This window comes from Lampetra planeri, chromosome 18 (assembly GCF_965212315.1).
Source record: "Lampetra planeri chromosome 18, kcLamPlan1.2.h2, whole genome shotgun sequence".
Classification (NCBI taxonomy): Eukaryota; Metazoa; Chordata; class Hyperoartia; order Petromyzontiformes; family Petromyzontidae; genus Lampetra; species Lampetra planeri.
The window spans coordinates 5,078,003-5,092,281 of NC_136124.1; the positions used below are offsets into that span (position 1 = coordinate 5,078,003).

The 14,279-nt window shown below is 46.8% G+C and overlaps 1 long non-coding RNA gene across 1 annotated transcript; it reads right to left on the minus strand.

The window, feature by feature from the left end:
- Window positions 1-9,023: 9,023 nt before the first annotated feature.
- Window positions 9,024-13,602, minus strand: LOC144723530 (uncharacterized). Its single transcript, XR_013586210.1, has 2 exons — window positions 13,549-13,602; window positions 9,024-9,386 (listed from the first exon to the last, which is right to left on the minus strand). It is a non-coding gene; the product is annotated as an uncharacterized LOC144723530 (long non-coding RNA).
- Window positions 13,603-14,279: the final 677 nt, after the last annotated feature.

Sequence of the window (14,279 nt, forward strand, 5' to 3'; positions counted from 1 at the left end):
ACATTTATTAAAACGTCTATTCAATTAAGTAGAACGTGTTGTCTATATTTATTTAAAGTTGCGCATTTTGATGTGACGTCACATTTCTCACCCCCCCCCCTCGTCACACATCGTCACAAATGTCTGCCCCCCCCCCAGGTGCGTGACGTCATTTATGGACGGCCCCTTTCCGAGTGATAAGCCACTTTTGTTGAGCTGTCGTTTGTGGCCAGGTCGCTTCTAAAAAAAATAAGTTAATACCTCTGTGGGCCTTACCTGGTTAAATAAAAAAAAATAGTTTTTTTACTTTTTTCACATCGCTTATAAGATACATATCTCTATCATCTCTGCGTCTTTCATTCTTACTACACTTCTGCGTTTGTATTCATTTCTCACTGCACCGCCGCTTGTCTCTTATCCTTTCCCCGCAACTCCGATTATATTACCACAGTTGGCTACGTACGGTGCGAAAGAAGTCCAACATACATGCATCTATGTCCCCTTGTCTTCATCCCTTTTGTCGTCTCGCTTGTGATATTTAAAAAAAATATATATATAAATGTAAAGGGGGGCTGCCAGAAAAGAAAACAGCATCTGCATACTGCCCCCCACCACCACTGCTGCTGGCATCGGGACTCGCGTTCGGAATCGCTCGCGATGCACGGCTTGGCTTGTTGCTGGCACTCAGCCAAAAGACTTCAGGCCGACAGGTCCGCATTGTTTGTTCCCTTGGGCTGATTGGCTTAGTCACAGTGCTCCCAGCTCTCTCCCATGCACATCGCCGTTTGTTAAAAACATTCACGAAGGCATCTTGAGCAAAAACAAAAACGTGAACTCCTCGCTCAAATCAATAGGATACAAATCAGTGGTTATCCTAGCTCATTGGGGAGCTCTAAGCAGAAACATTTTTAGAACCTCCTTTCTTTCCACTCCTGGTGGGAGATGACAGAATAAATACTGATGTCGTGTGACGTACGGTGTGAACGAAGTTCAACATTACATATATAAGGGAACTACAGGATAAAAAAAGCGCGATGACATATGAATTGTCTATGTTAACGAGCTCATTTTTTGGGGGGATTTAAATTTAAGTTGGCGTGTGATGCACCAATAGTTTCTCATTGAGTGATTTACTTGGTTTGCTGATGCCCAATGCCGCCACTGGACGAAATGCTCACAAAAAAAACTAACATCAAACAACCTACGTTATTGTTTGAGAATTTCAGGATGTTCTCGCAGAACTCATCTGCGAGAATCAGAGATGAGTGGAATCGACGATAGTGTATTCCAGTTACTGTAAACTGGAAGCTCCGATGTCTATTGGGCACCGACTTAGAAATTCTGGACATAATTTCTGCTTTTTCGATTTAAAGCTTTCGTGACTGCAGGGATTTATCTTCTTGGTTCTTTCGGTAAAGTCACGTAGAAGGGAAGTAATACAATAATAAAAATAAAACATAATAAAATAATTCTCACGACGTTTCGGCCACAACGCAAGCAGCCGTCCTCAGGTGGAGAACAGGTCCGTCAAGTAGACAGACAGTAGACAGACGTGTCTACTTGACGGACCTGTTCTCCACCTGAGGACGGCTGCTTGCGTTGTGGCCGAAACGTCGTGAGAATTATTTTATTATGTTTTATTTTTATTATTTTATTGCTTCCCTTCTACGTGACTTTACCGAAAGAACCAAGAAGATAATTTCTGCTGTCTTTTTTTTCCCCATTCAAACCAGATGTAGTCTTCCAGAGCAAAATATATTCAACCTCCAGAGAAAAATAGATTCTGAGAGAAAGACAATGAGAAGCGGCCTAATGAGGTCTACATACGACATGTATGCTATTACTTTATGGTCTGCTTATGCATCTCAACATTGGTAGGGAAAGGCACGGGCGATATATCCGGCTTTTTCAATTTCCCCGTGGTGGTGGAGTATTGTACATTAAAACACAACAGATCAGGGCGCCTGGCACATACTGCGACATTAAAATCGCAAAGCGAATCTTTGGCATCCCACAACTAAAATATTTACTGGAGTGACGTCTCCCGCTCATGATTATTAATGAGGGGTGGGGGGGGTGTTCATTTAGTGGACGTCACCTGCTCATGAATATTAATGAGGGAAGCTGGTCGATGTGGAGTGACGTCACGAGCGTTGACAGACATTCCTGGGTGATTATAGTAGGTATACGAGCCAAGATAACGACGGGAGAGAAGACAATTATGTATTTGTACGAGCATTGCTTTGTAACATTTGTCCAGGAGTAAAATAGCAATTCGACACCACTGCTGGGGTTTTTTTTGTGTATGCGTGCCGGTGACTGGGTGCACAGAAGTGGATGAGTGGCTTAAACATAGCCTTGCACAGGAAATTGAAGGGATTGTATGTTTTTAATTTCGCATTCAAAATCCTATCAGCGGGTGTTTGAATGAAGCAAATACATATCGCCAGTGAAGCATGCAGGTAGGGAAACATTGGAAAAAACACAAGTAATTTCGAATGAGATGTTTTTCTTTTCTTACAAGCGTGCCTGTGGGTGCGTGACAGTAACTCGTCGAGAAATGAAATGCTTAGAAGGCATTCTCTTTTGGTCTTAATGGCTGTAAAAATATCTATAACTCACAAACCTATTAAATGTTAAGAGCTCGAGTGGGAGAGCCGAGAGCCTGAGCAGGTTAGGGGGTGCTTGTGGAAAAAATGAAAATGTTTTTTTATCATAAAAAGCTTTTTGCATCCCAGGGATCGAGAGAGATGACGCTGGCTTCGGTGAGGGTCTTCATCCAGCAACCCATTGATCGTGGCTGACGACGATGATGATCGATGAATGAAAAGCAATTGTTAATTGACACACTGGACACATTTGCGAGCAAAATGTCCTATCTCAAGGGATTTCCCAAGTGAAAGACGTCGATTCATAAATACGCACCCCCCAATGTGTGCCATTTTCCCATCTTTGGCATCGGATCGGATGTGGACACCAACAAGGAAATTGGAAACAAAAGCTTAAAAAGGTTGTCCAAAGCAGCACGGAGAGATGCGTGCTGGGATCGCACTGACAGATGGGAAGATGGGCACGTGGATGCGCGACCACCAATTAGACGCTTCGCGATTATTATTATAGTTTATAAAAGTAGTGTGGGCTCGGGCAGGAAAGCATTTGCGAGAAGTGTTGATAAGCTCACGAACGAGGCCGGTAACAGAATGTAAGTCGGGCAAGAGACACTCGCGAGAGGACCACCACAGCAGGGATTCGGGGCCAGTAAATAAACTAGCAATTAAGTAAACTAGCAATTAAGTAAACTAGCAATTAAATAAACTAGCAATTAAGTAAACTAGCAATTCAATAAACTAACAATTAAATAAACTAGCAATTCAATAAACTAGCAATTCAATAAACTAACAATTAAATAAACTAGCAATTAAATAAACTAGCAATTCAATAAACTAACAATTAAATAAACTAACGCGTAGGAGCACGACAGATTGTGGCGTCGCAAAACCAAGTGGGATGTGGACCGGCGTGGGAAGGCCTTCATCCAGCAGGGAATGCTGTTGATGATATAAGGTAACTGCATCACACGGCGCATTGTTTAACAAGTATTACCACGTCGGAGTAATGTAAAAGTGGAGAAGTGGTATTTACCGCCAAGGAACCGAAAACGGTTTATTGCAAGAGTTTAGCAAACATTTACCGCACAACTCGCTACAGTGTACATTGTAGATCGTAAAAGAAAGCACGTTTCTGTTTAAACATTATTGCAGACATCAAGTCGAGTATATTTATCACAAGCTCTGTTTTGGCTGCGAGTGGTTAGGTTTTTTTTGTTTTGTTTACACGCTCGCAGTCTTGTCATGTGCCGCTTTTTTGGGGGGTTTGTTATAGCAACCATGTAGAGGAGCGTTCGAGCCTTCTCGAAATCTGTTACGAGACCTGGCTCGGGCTGGAAATGGGAGTCGTAAAATGCCTCTCGGTAAAACAAAAATATAGGGACGAGAAGAAAGGCCCTGGTTTTATAGCGCACCTTCCAAACCCAGCCACGTGCGTGCAATTACCAGCGCGCAAGCCCCGACACGCGGTTGTTAGAGCTATAAAAACGCGAGTCAAAGGTGCAGCCCTGCAATTGCTCGCTAACGCCACTGCTGGCAGAAGAAATGCTCCCCCCCAGAAGAACAAGCTTAAGAGATATAATCTTCGAGGGTATTTTGATCTCCTCTGCCAGGCTGGGCCAGACGTCTTGATTGAGCACTACCCCACCTTATGCGACATGCAGGTCGACTATGGAGTCCTTGACCTATCACATCCCATTATATTTCACCAATAATTCAGGATGTAACGGTTGAATATTTACGTATTCATGTTCACTGCATCCAATTGTTATTCGAGTGCTTCATTTTTTCATTTCTTGTGCAGTTTCCCGTCAGCAGCGATTGTTTGTTTAGCAATTTGCGGCAATGAAATGCTTTGATCGTCAGGAACAGTTGTGTAGGGTTTAGTTTAATCTAATAGAAGCTCCCTAGAGAGAAACCAAATTTTATTTTATTTTATCAAAGTCATTCTCTTTCCCTCAAATCACGTTAGCAGACGTATCACAGTGCGACGTATTATTTGAACACGTTCATCCCCTGTAGATCTTAAATTGGCTTTGAATTGCTGGCAAAATGAAAGTCCCTTTCATATCTCTGCGAATGTCAAGGTTCAACAAATCCTACCTGGCTCACAGGTGACAAACACGCTCATGCCATTAATTTATAAGCATAATGGGGGGTTGTATTTGCAATACGCAAAATGATATTAAATTGGTATTGTAATTCATTATGCAATGGTGAGCGCACTGGACTGAAAATCTAGTAGTGGTCGGTTTGATTCGATCTCCCGGCTTGGCAGTTAAAACAATGGGCAGTTTAAACATCACACATCGCAGTTAGTCGAGCAGCAGTCCGCATGTTGAACGTTTTTCGCGCCGCACGGAGCCAATCGTGCTAATCGGAGGCGATGGGCTAAAGTGTGGGTACTCCCAACTCCCACAAGACGTCTCTGCCAGCGTGGAGAAGTAGGCCAAATATCATGGGGGGGGGGGGGGGGGGGGCTCGAGTCCTTCAACCTATTTAAAATATATGTACACACGATGTAGGCGCTTCGCTTTACAATTTAAATAGGTACGCTTTGGCCAAAATTATACGTTGTCCTGACGAGTACAGTAACGTGTTTTATTTGCCCACAATTAGGCTTTTTTATGGATGGGAGACAACAAGATGTGGGCTGGGCTATCATCTACACGCCGACACGAAGACGCGGCGGCTCTTCGACCGAGACGTGGGCATGGGCAGGGGTTAGTTCTGTGCAGATGCCGAGAGAAAATGATACCAGACCAGTGGGGGGTGCAGAAAATGAGCAGCCGCCCATTGAGAATAGATTGACTGTGGAGGCTTTTGAAGAGAGGCAGAGGTTGTTAACAAAGATCCCCCATATAGCCTTAACAGACTGTAGGGGCAAGTGCTATTAACGAGCACCTATGAAGGCCGGAACGGTACACGAGGGGGTGGGTGACCAGCACCACGCCCGACCGCCTTTGTCTCCCTAGTGGCGATGTTTACACACCGCACCGGGTACTCATTTGAGGCTGAGTCGACCTAGGGGAGGCCCAGGACCGGTTCAGATAATCGTCACTGGTGTTGGCCGTGAGCGGGAATCGAACCCGTGTCGCCAGATTCATAGCGCAGCGCGCTAACCGCTACACTACCGCTCCTCACCCACACACACACACAGAGAGCATGCGTCAGCAGTGCCATGACATTACAGATGAACAAAAACGTGGGGTTAAGCCGACAATTTAAATGAAAAAAAATTAACCCGTAAAAACAAAGTTTTTCACTATAAATCCTTTATATGCGTGTTCAATGGGCCACAACCCAGCCCACATTGGTCTTTGAAACGGGCGGCTAGAGTCCTCTCGTCCTCTGGCTTGAGATGGCTGCCACCTATGGGTTAAGATGATTGTCTGCCACCATTAAGCAATTGGTAATTAAATATAAAAACATTTTCCTAAAAAGGTGTAAAATTTTGAAAAATATTTTTCACGAAAATACATTGTCACGCACAACGAGTCTGTGTGCAAAATGTCAGCTCGATTGGATCAAGGGAAGTGGGTTAAAAAACGACCGAAAGATTTGCACGGTCGTAAGCAAGCAAGCAAGAAAGCAAGTGAACTTAATAAAGGATTTAAAAAACCTACGTTCGGAGGAAAGGCCTCGGACAGACAGGGCAGCGATCTTCTGCACACGGGCACGACGTGCACCATCATAGCCACCGCTGCTGCGAGAGATCGAAATGCCGAGTGCAATTGCACGCACGTTGCACGTTTGATGAAAAGAATTATTAATACGGAGAAAATAATTAATACGGCTGCGTTTGAAGGTTCTGCATCTTTGCAGGAGTCGCACTTCTCAATGCCTATTGGAAATCTGTCACGTGGCATCTCCGTCTAAGTTCCATCTGCGCCGTCGCTTGCGTTTCCCAAAAAAATACAAAGGCGATGTGCGAGGAGCATTTCACGCGCGCCGTTGCTGGCGCGCGAGAGAGGTGCGGTTGGGGGGGGAGGAACGGCTGGGTGGGTTGTGGATGAGGGTGGGTAGGGGGTGGGGATGATAGACGGGTTAAGTAGTGAGAGTTCCTGGTCAAGACCTTCAAGAAGAAGAAATCCCCCTCTGGGGGCAGGAGTTCAAGAACTCTTGCACACCTGCATCTGCCCACAAGAAGAGTTCTTTTTTATCACTTCAGTCGATGGCAATCACCGTGCCACGTCCAGCTGTTGAGTCATTTCACCGACGAGGACATGCGGGCCTGATCTATGCTGTGCAGATCACGAGGGGTTATTTCAACAACACTTTACCAACGCTGGGTTGGTGCGGGTTGCTGAAGGAGATGGGTAGCACAGAAGTAGAGTACAACAATGGATTTTGCTCAACTGCCCGCACAGCAGCAGCCCTCCTCCGCCATCCCCCAAGCCTGTAACAATTTGTTGTGCATGCCGGTCACGCATCCAAGTACTGCATTATCCAGGATCAAGCCCTGCTTAGGTTTGCCATATGACATGGTCAGCCACATGGTGGGAAATATGGTCGTAGCTCCAGATTAGGAATTCTTTTTTATTTGAATTTTGCCATGTGGTCTTCTTTGTCGTGTCTCCCGTCCAACCTCTACACGGATCTTTTCCCAATATTCTGCACAGGCCACTGCGTCTGGTGTTGGCATTGCCAAATCTTAAGTAGCATTGTGGTGCATTGTCACATCTCAGGAGATGGCCCAGGGTTTATTGCTCCTGACCAAGCACATTGTTTGGTTGTGTAGAAGCCCTCCCACGATTTGATGCGTTGCACCTGCCGAAACCCACGGAGTTCAAAGTCAACATAATTTAAAAATGTGCTCGTGTCGCGCATTTCATAGTTTTATTTGGTTTAATTCCCAATGCAACACAATAACAACGAAATTAAATTCAGCGACTAACTGGGGCGATGTAGTGATGTAATGCTTAGTATACTTGGCTGCCTCCAAGCGAGTGGTTGAAATCTCTTGCGTAAAAAGCCCCCATCAGTAAAGTGTACATTTGTAAATGTGGCATTCCAATAGTACACATATTTCACGTACATAAATGTTTGTAAGCTCAACATGAAAAGGCATGCAGAACGAATTTGTAATGTGGCTTCATTTATTTCTAAAAGCGGTTTTTCCACGTAGGATTCTCCTGTTGTTCAACATACGAGTGCATTCCCTCAATTAACCCAAGCACATCATTTAAAACAGTTAATCTTGTTTGCATTGGATTTGCTTCCAGTGAAATTAACATTGGGTCACAAATACCCTGGGAGGGGGCTCTCTACAGCTCCCTCCAGGAGGTCCGTCCATGAGCAGTGGCACGAGCAATACATTGCAGGGCTGCACCTTTACCACAAAAGCAAATTCATAAAAACAAAATTGCCTTGAGCGTTGTTGTCCACAACTATTGTACACACAATAAATGTCCCATAGCTGCCACCGTAGGTTTAATAAAAAAGCAAAGACAATATTAAGTACGATTAAGACTACGGTCGTAGATTCGCGGTCGTGCTGCCCGGCTCTCCGATGAATTTGCAGGCCGGACCGTAACGATGTCCGGCGCAACGTCCAACGTTGCTGACCTGCCCCGAACATGAGCTGCGACCATCAGCTTTATAGCCGCGCCATGGTGGCGAGATGTTAACCATCTCGCCTGGTGTACAGGAGGTTGTGGGGGTTTCGATCTCGGCCCCGACGCCTGCTGCTGTATATTTGGAGTTCGCATGTCTTTCTTCAAGTAGCTTTTCCTCCAAATTTAGAAACATGCATCGATATTATTTATATTATTTTGCTATTCTCAATTTTCACATAAGCCACTTTATTGAGCTATCATGTGTCCGGGTCACTTCCGGGAAAAAAAAAAAGAGAGCAATGTAGTTCAGTGGGCCTTCTCTTATAAAAATAAATAAATTATAGTTCATATGACATTGAGGTAGGTAGGCAAGAAGTGAACCTGAACATCTGTGAAAGAGCTTTATAGCCCATCGGATTCCTCCTCCTGTATAAATAGTTTGACCTCCGAACAGACTGCTCCATTCATTCCCTGAAGAAAAACTGCCACCGTGCCGAACGACACGCGGTCACACAACCCAAAAGCCACGTGTCCGACTAATTTAAAACCTGGATTGACACTCCCACACCGCGTGTAAATTAACAAAACATTTTTTTTTTACCCCTTCATGTACAAAAGTGACGAGGCCAGATTTGGTCACACGCCTATCCGCTTAAACAGAGCCACTCATCACGCCTGTAACGTCGGGCGGGGCTAGAGGGGGGCTGAGCCCCCCCCCCCATCTCCTCCTCCACTTCAAAAATTTTCATAGGGGATCTCAAAAATATGCTGGTACAATATTTAACGGTGGCGGTCTTTCATTGGCCAACCTTCAACACACACGGAGGGCGCTGGAGCAGAACGCACGACAGAAAAGCAGATCGTATTGTTACCCACCTCATTCTCTTTAGCGTTTTCACATTTATTTAAAGTTTGTTTAACATTGACCTACCATACCCACCTCCCTCCCCCCGCACACTTTAAATAAGGTCCCAACAAAAAATGGCTGGCAGGGCAGCCGAGTGGATGTTGCGAACGAGAGGCAGCAGCCCGCGACAGCCGAGGGCTGGGATGTTCCGGCTTGTGGGTGGGCAGGCGATGGTGGTGGTGGTGGTGGGGGCAGAACTGGAGCTATCGAGTCAAGTGGTCCTAAACATTTCACAATTTCAGTAGAGAACTGTTGAACTGGTTAGAACCACTGCACTCGGTAACCATGGCAAATCCGGTCGTCTCCCGCTGCTCCTCGGATGAAGGCAGTTCCAGCCTGGAAATGCAAAACAATTTAAGTGGGTGACTTACACCGGCTAGAGACTGCAATTATGCACAAGGACAAAGATCATCCGTGTAGCCTTAATAGACTGATGGGACAAGTGCTGTTAGCGAGCAGCACCTATGAATGCAGGAGCGGCACACGAAGGGGTGTGGGTGGCCAGCACCAGGCCCGGCCGCCTTTGTCTCCCTATTGGCAATGATTTTACACATCGCATTAGGTTATCTGAACAGGTCCTGGGTCTGTTCAGATAATATAGTCACTGGTGTTGGCCGTGAGTGGGATTCGAAATCGGATCGCCGGGTTTGTAGCGCAGCGTGCTAACCGCGACAATACCGCTCCCCACAATTATGCACACACACACATTCAACTGCTTAATACAGAGCTTTAAAAGAATGCCAACATGATTTTATTTCGTGGTAATTTTCTGAGCCAGCAATTTAAATTCCACATTGCTGTGCCGATGATCGTCGTATCGCGGCCACTGTCAAGCTCGAAAAAAAAGAAACTCAACCACGTGGCGTACAACAACAACATGACTCGAACAGCGTTCACCCTCGCATTTGTTTCGGCGATTGCTTTCATCGTGTCACCACCAACATCGCCATTTCAGACCTGGGGGTGGTGGGGATGACGCACCCAACCTAGGGGCGAGGATATATTTATAGTTAAGTGTAGCCCCCCAATCTTCAAGGAGAGAGTCTGTTCGCTACAGTGCCCCTGGGGGGGGGGGGGGAGTGTTCACAAAAAAAAAGTCCCGGCGCAAATCACTCGGGTGCCTATAATAAGGCGCGAGGGTGTGCCTTGTGTGCCTGACAGCGTGTGGGGGGGGTGCTGGAGAAAATATTTCTCTTTCTACAAAAAGACTGCTGAGCAAACAGAAACAAATATTTGAAAAGGCAATTCATCACCAAACACCGCCCAGCCTTTTGAGCTTGAAAAAAACAGGTGTCATCGTTGCTCTACAAACGTCCATATCTCTCTCTCTCACACACACACTTTATATATATAGATTACCGTGTACGCAGACAAACCACAATCCTGACAGAAGTGTACACGTACGGTAAGTACGGGTTGTCAAGATATTTATAAAAAATTTTTAAACAAATGAAGAAAGCATATCCATTGAATGAGGTTTCACCTTCTGCAGAAAAAAATATATATCCCACATCGGTTCAACTGCACCACTCTGCATTGTTTAGACTTAACCAAAAAACCATGCCGGACAATACATTGCACGGTGCCAATATTAGTTCAAGCTTCATCTTTTTTGGGGGGGGGGGGGTGGGGGGGGGGGCACCTTCCTTCGTGTGTGCAGAAAAGTAATTTCCCTATTCAGTTGCCGACCTCTCAGAGACTGCGCAAACACCACGGGGGAGTAACAATGCGCACGGCATAACAACAACAAATGTCAAACGCGAAATGTGACAAAGTCTTAGCAACCGGTGGAGGTGGAATAGCATTATGCAATTCGCGCAGGTAATGCGCTGTGGTGGGCATTGTGGTTCACACACTCCGCTTATGAATGAGACCTACGTTTGATTCCCAGGGCACGGGCTAACAGTGGAACTTTAACACCCAAGCCGTATTTAGTACTGGCACTAGCCCTCCTTTCGTACCAACCTACACCGAGCATCGCGGTGAAGGAAGATCTTAACAACCCTCCATGACAGACGCTGCCTTCATCCAGTAATGGCTTGGGCAATTAAGTTAAACAATATTGCTACTGCATTATTTACTTTCTGCGCGGATAGGCCATTTATGCTAGATAACGTTGCTCGTGTAGTTTGGATTACTGTTGGTAACACGTCACAAAAAAAGACTGTGGAACCAGTCTTGCCAGAGTCCAACTTTTACAAAATCGCCTTCTGCAAATGTAGTTGACCGCCCGTTTAGATGCATCACCAATTTGGGTTCGGTCATAATTGGCCAATCCGTGACCTTCTCGCAAAGTGCTCTCCCCGTCTCGCTCTCACGCTGTCAAGCCTTGGGGGAGGTGGGGGGGGGCATGAGGGTTAAAAATAAAAATAAATTAAAGTTAAGAACAATGGCCGTGTCGTGTGCGCCCTGAGGGGGGACCTCCTGACAATTTCGGCGAATTGTCGCACGGCTCCCCGATTGCTGTCAGGTTCACGGCCAAGGCATTAAAGGGCTATAGAAGAAAAAAACCCATTGTTGGCCCTGGTTTCTCGTCATTTAATAAGTATAAACCGTAAAAACAAAGTTTTTCACTATAAATCCTTTATATGCGTGGCGGCTAGAGTCCTCTCGTCCTTTGGCTTGAGATGGCTGCCACACCTATGGGTCAGATGATTGCATTGCACCATTAAGCAATTGGTAATTAAATATAATATTTTTGTCCTAAAAAGTGTAAAATTTTGGAAAATGTTTTTCACGAACATTAATTGTCACGCACAACGAGTCTGTGTGGAAAATGTCAGCTCGATTGGATCACGGGAAGTGGGTTAAAAAACGACTGAAAGATTTGCACGGTCCTAAGCAAGCAAGCGAACTTAATATAAAGGATTTAAAAATGAAAGCCAACAGGCCCCGCGCTTTAGCCGTGGCACGCGCGAGCACTTGGCCGATAACGCTCCGTCACCATGAGCGCGTTTACGGGGGGGGGAGGCAGAGCCACGTGCGTGGCACAGCGAGCGGACATCATCCGTACCGTGCCACGATACAAAATAAAAAGTGACAAAACGTTCACGCTCGGATTTATTTAGTCGATCGATAAAAATGGATCGTGGCGGTCATTTTAAAATGGTCATCACGGAATTAAACGTTATGAACCAAGTAGAAAAAAATATATATTTTTTTAAAAACCCATCGCTGCCACTAAAGTTTGGCTGATTCAAAGCGTACCGGACAAGTTACAACATGGTCAGTACCCGGAGGCATAAACGTTTCGGGGACTCGCCATCTAGAGAGAAAGAGGTTTTCCTGAATATATTCTCCGCTTATAAATCAGTTAAGACCCTTCTATACCGTTGGCCTTATTGCTCAGATAATTAAAGAAGACGCTTACTATTTAACAACGAACTAAAATGCTATGCAGAAGCTATGGGTTGCACGCACACACACGCGGTCTTGGAATATGGTAATACTTCATCGGATCGGAATGATTCTGAGTCACGTCTGCCGCCTGTGCGCACACAGGAACGATACACACACTCAGCAGGTAGACGGGGTGGTTTAAACGCCACACAGGACAATGAATAAGTAAAAACAAGAGTACAAATTTGCGTGAAAATATGGACAAGTATTCACACAGCAGAGCTGAAGTACGCAGAGTTAAGGCATACGAGGTTACCGTGTGTAATGCCACTGCCATTGAGTAACTTTACACAACAAGTAATGTTGTGCTATTACAGGAAAAATAAACTTTAGGACGTGATATTTATGCCAAATGTCCCTGTTTGAAACCGAAGGCCGTTTGCCTAAACAAGTTGAACTTGAGCTCAGGCCGTTGTATAAAACGGCATCACGCAGACACACAGACACACACCAGCACACGCACGGATGCACACAGACACACACCAGCACACGCCGACCTAAGTGCGATTAGGAGTAGCATCTCTGAATGTCCCGCACAGCACACGAGATGGTGGCTGTCCAGCACCAGACCCGGCCACATGTCTCCACAGTGGCGATGTTTACACACCGCGCCAGGTACTACTCGTTTGTCAGGCAGAGTCAACCACGGGTACCCACAACACAAAGATCCCCCCCGTATAGAGTTAACAGACTGTTGGGGTAAGTGCTGTTAGCGAGCACCTATTCAAGGCTGACACGGCACACGAGGGGGTTGGTTTGCCAACACCACGCCCGGCCGCCTTTGCCTCCCCAGTGGCGAGGTTTACACACCGCCCCAGGTACTCATGAGTCCGAGTCGACCTCGGGGAGGCCCAGGACCAGTTCAGATATAATTCGTCACTGGTGTTTGGCCGTGAGCGGGGATCGAACTCGGGTCACCAGGTTCGTAGCGCAGAACGCTCACACTACCGATGTGCGCACACACACGCGCACACTGGCACACACACGTGGACAGTGACACACACGCACAGTGACACACACAGTGACACACACACGTGGGGAGTGACACACACTGGCACACACACACAGTGACACAGTGACACACAGAGTGCATCAATACCTCGTTGCCGCCACGACCCGATCACCTGTTGGCCGATCCGGCCCGGCGCTCTTTAAACTCTACCTGAGTACACGGCTATTTATACGCGCGCACACACATGCAGGTATCTCACGCAACAAGCCCCTCTCGCGTGAACACGTGGGGCAGTCGTGTATGATGTAAGAGTCATGGTGGAGATGGGGGCTCAGGGGGGGGGGGGGTTACAATGGGAGTGGAGGTGCGTGTGCGTGCGCGCGTCCCGCGATGCTTCGGGCTTGGGAAGACGCCCGGGGCAGGAGTGGGGAGGAGGGTGGAACGAGAGCGGGTGGTTGGGGTGGAAGTGGGCGACTTCGAGTACTGCGCCCGTGTGTGGGTGGGGAGCGCAACAGGTTTAGCGCACTGCGAGACCACCCGAGTTCGATTCCCGCTCACGGCCAACACCAGTGACGATTATTTGAGAACCGATCCCGGGGCCTCCCCTAGGTCGACTCGGCCTCAAATGAGTACCGAGTGCGGTGTGTAAACATCTGCCACTGGGGAGACAAAGGTGGCCGGGCGTGGTGTTGGCCACCTCACACCCCCGTGCCTGCCTTCATTAGGTGCTCGCTAACAGCACTTGCCCCAACAGTCTGTTAAGGCTACACGGGGGGAGGGGGGGGACTTTGTCTTTGTGGAGCGATCGTGCAAGAGGTTAGCGAGCGCACTGTGCGACGAAGCCAACCACCCGAGACCGATTCCCGGTCACGACCAAT